Source organism: Gymnodraco acuticeps, unplaced genomic scaffold, assembly GCF_902827175.1.
Source record: "Gymnodraco acuticeps unplaced genomic scaffold, fGymAcu1.1, whole genome shotgun sequence".
NCBI lineage: Eukaryota > Metazoa > Chordata > Actinopteri > Perciformes > Bathydraconidae > Gymnodraco > Gymnodraco acuticeps.
In genome coordinates, this window is record NW_022991286.1 from 2863941 (window position 1) to 2872867 (window position 8927).

An 8927-nucleotide genomic window follows, 5' to 3' on the forward strand; every position below is an offset into this window, starting at 1 on the left:
AGTTTCCTCTGTTTCTGGACTCAGCGCTTTCATCATGTCCCCTAAATGAAAGTTCCTGTTTACCCAAAAACAGGACACAATCAATCAGTCTTTTCAATATTTCCCTATTTTTGTTCACCCTTTCGTTGTGGAGCTCCGTTTCCCGGCGCACTTGTTCGTTGAGCTGTAGATCCACTCGGGTGTCCCCAAAGGTTTTCAAAAGCACCATTGCTTGTAAGTGCCCAGCCGTGCTTTGGTGTCTCGTTGCTGCCTTGGTTAGACAACTCAAGTTTGCAAATCCAGTGTGGCTCCAAACACCAAATCGATCATTTGCAAATAGCAGGCATTCCCAGCAGTACAATTTGCAGTGCCTCTCGGAGGCTGTGAGCCAGGGGTACCGCTCGTAGTTAGTGATTTGAAAGTGGCCCTTTTCCCCGCTGTGATAGGCTCGCTAGCGTCGGGGTTGGCCGTTCTCTTCTCACAATGTCTAGCTTTTCTTGAAAAGTTCGTCTTGAAAATGGCGTTGTAATTATATCTGCGACCAAATCGATCTCTTCTCCTCCTTCAGCCATTGTGGGTTGAAAAAAAACAGCTTGTAGAAATCTACACAAATTAGCTCGTTCAAATTCAAGTTCAGTTTGCTAGCTCTACATAGCTCTGCCTCTCAATAGTGCGTATCCAATCAAAAGACGTGCACGTGCTGACGTCATCGTACGCCTGCTAGCTGGCCCGTTGTCGCCAACTCAAAATCTGATTGGTTAACGCCACAGTTTTGTTTCCATTCACTTTAAGCTACAGGCGCCCGCACTGTTGATTCTGAAGGCCTAAGGGCAGATTTATTGGACCCTGGCAACACATTATGGCTGAAATATGATTGGATAAAAGCTCTAACATAAAGGCCAGCCCTCCAAATCTTGTTCTGAGGCTGGAAGCAGCGCAACCAAGAGGAAAGCTATGAAATGAAAAGAATAGACTATGGGGAATAATTTAATACATATTTGTGGAAAAAATATATCAAAATTAAATTTATATTCTGATGATGTTTAGGCCAGCAGAGAAGGCCTTGCTGGCCCTGACGGCCCACCACTGTCTGAATCGGAAGCCAACTTCAGCGTCATACATAAAAGCACAGTATAAAAGACACAAGGTGAGGCAGACAGTACTCTGCCGCACTGAAGGGGGCGCACGTGAGCCCAAAGGTTCTTGTTGGGTCCGTGTACGTTTCGTCAGTTTGATTTTTCGTTTAAACCAAAAGCCAAAAAACGAAAATACCAGCCTTTTTCCGTTTTTTCGTTTTTGATTTAAAACGAAAAAACGGAAAACCAAAGCCGTTTTCCCGTTTGTGTTGTCTGAATCAAAAGACGGATAACGAGAAAACCTCATTAAAAAAAGTCTGTACGTTTTGAATCCGTGTATCTACCGTCCAATTGTTTTTCTTTATTAAACCCGTAAACGGAAGAGCGTCTGATGCGGCTTTCACACCAGCGCTTTTCCCTTTCTAGCTCCGAGCTAGAGCTTTTCTGGTTCAGCTCCGGTTTCCCTTTTCTGCTCCCGCTCTGTTCACACCGCCCAGCACCCGACTGGTGCTGCCGCTGCTGCGTCATCGTTTACATCGCTGATTTGCTCCCCAACGGCATTACGGCGCTCACAACAACAACAACGGGGAACTGCGTCGGGTCGATGATCGTGTTGCTTTTAATCACACGAAGCCAGATTAAATTGAATAACGACTTCTCCAACCTTATGCTTTTCTCCAGAGTGCCGTGGTTCATTGTTTATTAATGTGTTTCTGCAGCATTTACCGACCGCTGCACGGGAGTTTATTCTCCTCCGTTAGCTCCCGGTTAGCTCACACTGCTGCGGCCGCTCTAAAGTATTCACTGTCCGACTCACACAAGCAGCTGATACATATCCCCAGTTCCCCTTAGCCTAAGTGAATGTGTGTCAGTCTGAATTGACGCTGTTTGGTATCACAACGCTGTTATGAAAGTTTCTCTGGTATAACATGGGTGATGTTAGCATAGCAACCGAAGCTAAACTGACTACTTGCTATTGCTATCCTATTGTGGCATAAACCGTTTTCTACAGGCACATTTTACCGGCGTATTTTTATTATGATTCTACTTGTGATAGTCGGACACGACAACCTGTGCAGCCGATGTATTGATTCCATCCGATAGCTGCTATAATACAAAACGTCTGCCTTTCTCCACAATGATCAATAACAATGAACGGATGGTCAAAGTAAGGTACAAATAAACAGAATCACACGAAGCCTGGTTAGTGTTGCCTGACTTTATAAAGTGTGTTTATAAGCACTACTGCTTGTAGGCAGGCATGACAGTCGACCCATGTTCAGGGGAGGAGGGTTTAGTTTCCTGCACGCCTCGACGTAAGAGAGACGTAAGCGACGCCACCTCTTAGCTCCGAAGCTCTTGCCTCTAGACCGACAATTTTTTGGAGCTGGAAGTGAACCCGATTCCGGAGCTAAGAGCCAGCGCCGCTGCGGTGTGAACAGGAAAAACCGGCGCTTTTCAGGCTCCAGCTCCGAGCCGGAGCTGAAAAAGCGCTGGTGTGAAAGGGGCATGAGAGGCGTTTTTGCTTTTTGCTTTTCACCTTACTAAATGGTCAAATGGTCATTGGAGCGAGGGGCGGGGCCAAACTCACGGAAGTGATTTCAAAACAAAAGCACTCGTTTTCTAAAATCACACTTTGAATCACTGCAGTATCCTACTGAAGGAACGGTGATTATTATAAACAAGGGGAATTTAGTTTATCACAACGAAAACGGCCAAGACACATATTGAGTCCAGAAAATGTATGTTATTAAGGGCTGTAAATATAATAAGCCTATGTCTAAAATGGACACTATTGTTAGGAGATTTAAACTATACAGCGGTTCTGCACTGCGGTCACTCAGCCGTCTCTCGCGTTTTTTTTCTTTCAAATCAGCTGCTCTTCATTCCTGCTATATTTGACGAGTGATACAAATATGTTTTACCACAAATTCTTAAGGAAACTGACACTGTTGGACTCGGTTCTAGTTTGACTTTTACCAGAAATAAAATGAAGTACTTTTGCTGTGTAGCTACTTTGTGAGTAATCCTCTGTCAGAGTCCCCTCCATAGTATAATGCATGTTTTCTGCTATCTTTGATGAATGTTAAAAATATAATTTTACCATTAGTTCTTAATGAAATTGATACTGTTTGACTTTGTATTAGCCTACTACTTACAATACATTGAAGTACTTTTTGTCATGTCTAGGAAACTAATAGTGAAAGTGTATTCTTTATGTTAGTTTTGTCATGTCCCTTTGCCCTGTGCTTTATGTTTATTCCCTTAATTAATCATCCCTCTCATTTCAGGCCTCCACGCTCCCCGCCCCCTTCTGTCTCCTGCGTCCTTGATTGTTTTCCCCGCCCTGATTGTTTCCACCTGTGTCCCCTTTACCTGTGTATATATTGTGGTAGCTTCCTCCTGTTCATTGTCAGTTCGTTGTCTTACTATGACCCACGTTCCTGATTACCTCACGGACTTCCCACGGATCTACCTCATTGATCACTTGCTAGTTTTCCTCGAAAGAGTATATTTGTTTTCCTTGTTTTGATTACTGTGCTAAATTCCAGTAAAGTCTTTATTTTTTGAGAACACTATCTGTGTCGTGCAATTGAGTTCATGCCCCAGAGTCTCTCCTTGACACTTTTACTGTGTATTGTTTGAGAAATACTCTGTCAAAGTCCCCTGCTGAGAACAAAATCAAGCCACTTCTAAGTTTGATGAGGGAATTCTTTTTTGTTGCCATTAGTTCTTCGTGAGATTGATCCTGTTGGACTCAGTACTATAGTGCAACTACCCCCACAAGTACTATGAAGTACTTACTGTGTACTTTTCCAACAATCCTCTGTCAATGTCCCCTCCTGAGAACAAGAATGCATGTTTCTCTGCTATTTTGAATAAGCGTTAAAAAACCTTTCTTCATGAGACTGATATTGTTGGACAGAGTATTTTAAGAGGATGGTAGACTGCACATGACACACTCTGTCACTCTTGTTGGCCTCTTGATGATGCTGCTGTCTTTTAATGATTATTTCTCAGCCGCACAGATTCTTCAGTCTCATCAGCCTCATCCTTCCATCAGTCCCAGTCAACGCCTCCAGCACACTTCCAGTGTCTGACTCCATATGATATTGTCCTGATGCTGTAAGGGTGATGCCCCATGATCACACAGTGCCAAGGACCTCATATTATGTATGTCATTAATCTTGTTGTAGTTGGCATCTTCGTAGATTCATCTTCTTATTACAGAAACATGCATTTCCAAACATTCGGTCTATATGCTGTAAAATGTAGGCTATTATCTCTTCGATTTACACACGACATCTATTGCACGTCTGTCCGTCCTGGGAGAGGGATCCCTCCTCTGTTGCTCTCCCTGAGGTTTCTCCCATGTTCCCCTTAAACTGTGGGTTTTCTCTGGAAGTTTTTCCTTGTACGATGTGAGGGTCTAAGGACAGAGGGTGTCGTTTTTCTCATACTGATATTCTGAACAATCTGTGTTGTTGTATTTGCTGTAAAGTGTCTCTACTGTAGGCTATTTTTATTATATGTACAGCACTTTGGCTCGACCAAAAATCGTTTATAAATGTGCTATATAAATAAAACTTGATTTGATTAATGTTACATCACCCATTATAACAATTTGCTTTCCTTTTTCTCTTCTGTTAACTGAATAGCCCTGTCTTTAAGTATAATACAATGTAAAGTCCTTTTCCTGCACCATTTTAAGGCTTCAAAACAGGCATTTTTACTGTATGTGTTTGGAGAAATGACACAATCAATGGCCCAGAATTGTACTTTATAAACTCTGAATCTTGTGGTGCTTGAAGAATTACACACTGGTTAACTGGTTATATATGCCTTTTTTGTAGCCCTTTTTTGCAATATTTATTAAAATGTCAGTAGTTATTTAAACAAAACACTATCTGAGGATAATACAAGCAACCATAAAACACCCTTTACTAGAGCCATTGAAGCCCATGAAGAATTTATCCTTTCACAAATCTTTTCAACTGCTGCTTTGTTAGGGCACTCTCTGTGCAGAAAAATTTAAATATTCTTCATTTGCAGTATTTAAAAATACTGAAAGACTGCATCAATTATATATGTATATATATATATATATATATATATATATAATATCAATATTTGTATTATCTAACCAAAGTCAATTTAAATAGCGGGCAAAAATGGGTTAATTGCCATGGATGTGGTGTTTGATACAGTTTACGTTCAATTTCAACTATTTTAGGCAGAAAAACGTATATTGACCAAAACTTTTTTAATAGTTTACTATAATTTAGAAAGGTTTTTGTGAGAAATAATTTCAAAAGTAAACTTATTTTTCATTTTATATTTAAATTTGAAATACAACATTATTAATTTATCAATTTTTTTAAATTATGAATCCATTTATTTCCTTGAGGCTGGGGAAGATATCATTTAGTTCAACATGCAAATGTTATAATGCAAGTAAGTATAAGTATAACATGGAAAAGGAAATAAAATACATTTCATAGGAGGATGTGGATTTATTTTCTCTCACCTTGTAATTACACAATCAAACAATCTATATTTAGTTCTGGCCTTCACTCACAAAAAAAGATTTTGTTGAATTGGACACATTTTTCAAAGCTCTATTGACTGACATGCAATGACTGGGACTGATGGAAGAATCTGAGAAGAATGAACTAGGAGAAGAGAAATAATCATATTTTAAAAGACAGCAGCTTCATAAGAGGCCAACAAGAGTGACTGAGCGTGTCAGTGTGCTGAACAGCCTGTCCTCCTACAAAAAACGACCATATAGGTCGATTGTTCAGCAGCTAAATACGACCCAGAGTCACGTTTTAAAGTGTAGCACCTCTAGTGGTCGTGTAAGAAACAACATGCTCCTGTCGATTGCAAACGCTCTGGAGGGTCGTTTATTCACAAATTACCCTCTGGAAAATCCTAAATTGTGGAATAGTTTGGCCATTAAAATGCTTTTTTATTAGATTTCTAGCGAGAAGTGTATATTGTACTTTTATAATCTACGTCCAGTGGATGTGTAGGATCTACAGTTTGATAGATATACGAAGATAATTTGAGGTCTCGCCAGGAGAACGTGTACTGTATATGGGGCAGCTTCCATGTAAAGTTAGCATGGGTGAAAACAGTATTTCCGGTCTCGAAGTTTTCATAATAAAACCGGAAATATTCCCCACACTGTCAAATGATCTCCATTACTCATCCACTTAAAAACATCAGTTTATCCTTGTTAATTACACAATATTGATTGGTTTAAATTGTGTACAATGCTTTTGTGTTTTTAACCTTCGATTCGGAGAAACAAATAGTTTTTTCGGAGTTTAGACACTACAGAGTTTCCGAAGACACTACACTACCCAGAATCCCCAGCTATCGTTTGGGACTACAACATCCGCCTTGCTTTACAAACCCCGTGATTAGCCCTCAAGCTCTGTGATTGGATGTTGGAGTGGCAGTGCGACAAGGTTACGCCGAATGTCAAACAGCTCTTTGAAATGGAATGGAACCACGCCAGACTATCCAACACTGGACTTGGACGGGTCCAGCCCAGCCCTCCCCCACAGAATTACACATGCTGGCTATTGTGTGTTTCGCAATATGTTCTATGGCACGTCTCTACTGGGAATTGTAGTTTTATAAGACGTTTTCGTATTTCCCACAATTAGAAGTTGCCAGTATTAAACTGTATACATCCCTGGAGGTTTAGGGGATACGAAACCCATTGGTGTTATCAAATTTAAAACATATAAATAATACATGGGTGAAAATTGCTTGTGCCCATAATGGGCAGCATTAATATACCCACATGACAGCTAGGGTCAGAATAGCTTTATTTAACAGCTGGTCTTATGTCTGTGACCCCTCCTGTTGTTAATTGATAAGCCTGAAACATGCACTTGTCAAGGTTCAGATGCACATTTAGCAAATATGGCAGTAGCCATCGATCATCTTAAGATAAGATACTTTATTGATCCCAATTTGGGAAATGTTTTTGTTACAGCAGCATGTACTACTTTGTTCTACTCCACTACAATTCAGAGGTCAACCTGGTATTTTTACTCTACTACATTTATTTTTGTTACTTTGCAGATTCTGATTAATGATGTGAAATATAAACAACCCTTAAATCAGACTTTCGTTACACCTGAGTAAAATTCAGCCTTATCAGTTTGTCTGTTTTGCACATCCACCTGTTAATATCTTTGGACGTCCTGCACTAAACTGTTTTATTGTAGAGATCACTACAGTATCTTCTTGATATTTTCTATTCTATATTTCTATCATTGACCCCTATTTTGTATGTAGGCTACTCTTAATATTTAAATGTTTTCATAAAAATTAAACTTATTCAACAACTAAATTCAATAACGTGCTTTAACCACTAGGAGGTACGGTTTAGACCAGTGGTCTAGTTAATAAAACATAATAATATCAAACATAATATGACTATTCACTTTATTGTGAAATTAAAACAGAACGGTAAAGGAAAATACAGTTTCAGTCTCTCAATGTGAAGCTTATGCATTGTACCATACACTTTTATAGACCTGTAACAGTCAACTGCATGAGGAGTTGGAAAGGTAATTCAGAAAATCAGTAATATCTTTAAAAACTACAAAAAATCCCTTTCTATCAGCTGTGCACCGTTATGGTGTAAATACAGACTATCTACTTATTGGATCAAATATAAAAGTCAGCCAAATTAGTGTTGATACTGCAAGGAGACTTATTGTGTGAAAAGAAATGGAAGATGTTGTTTAATTGTTGATATTTTATGGTCCACGTCACGTATTCAGTTTTGGCCGCATCTCTTCCAGTTTGTCAAAAGGTCTTCTGATCAGGGCTCTATAAATACATATCTACGGCAGATATGTAATATTTAATGCAGCCGAACCGTGTATTACAATGCCGTTATGTGATGACTTTCAAAGAGAAAACCAAGAACACTCGGAATAAAGTATTATTATTATTTTTTTAAATGTTTTCCGATTTCATATAACAAACACCATATCCCGACGTGCATTGCGGCGTGATTTTAGCCTATCAAAACCTCTGAAAAAAGAAATGTGTCTCTCAGAATCGAAAGAGAAAACCCTATGGGAAAAACACAAAAACATTGTACACAATTTAAACCAATTAATGTCGTATAATTAACTAGGATAAACTGATGTTTTTTAGTGGATGAGTACTGCAGATATCACTGTTAAATCATTTGATCATTGGTTTTATTATGAAAACGTCGAGACCGGAAATACTGTTTTCAACCCGTAACTTTACATGGAAGCTTGCCGCATATACACGTTCTCCTGACGAAACCTCAAATCATCTTCGTAATATCTATCAAACCATAGATCCTACATAACGACTGGACGTGGATTCTAAAAGTACAATATATACTTCTCGCTAGAAATCTAATCATAAAGCGTTTTAATGGCCAAACTATCCTACAATTTAGGATTTTACAGAGAGGGTTATTTGTGAATAAACGACCATCTGTAACGTTTGCATTCAACGGGAGCACTAGAGGCCGACAACTTTAAAACGTAATTATAGGTCGTATTAAGCGCTTGAACAAACGACATATTTGGTCGTAATAAGGGCTTAAACAATCGACCCATTTGGTCGTATGAGTTGGAGGACTTGTTGCAGCGATGGTTCCTCCACGGCTCATGAAAATATGTTCTTACTCAATATCAAGCCACGATTATTGTTTTTATTTTAAATCGTATAATGTTGGACTTTTGTTGCCGTCTGTGAGGAAAAGAAATGGGGCTCAGAGCCTCAGAATACTGAAACCTGTATTTTTTTTAAATATTTGTTTCCTTCTAATTTGTTATTCTTTTCTAAATAACACACTGT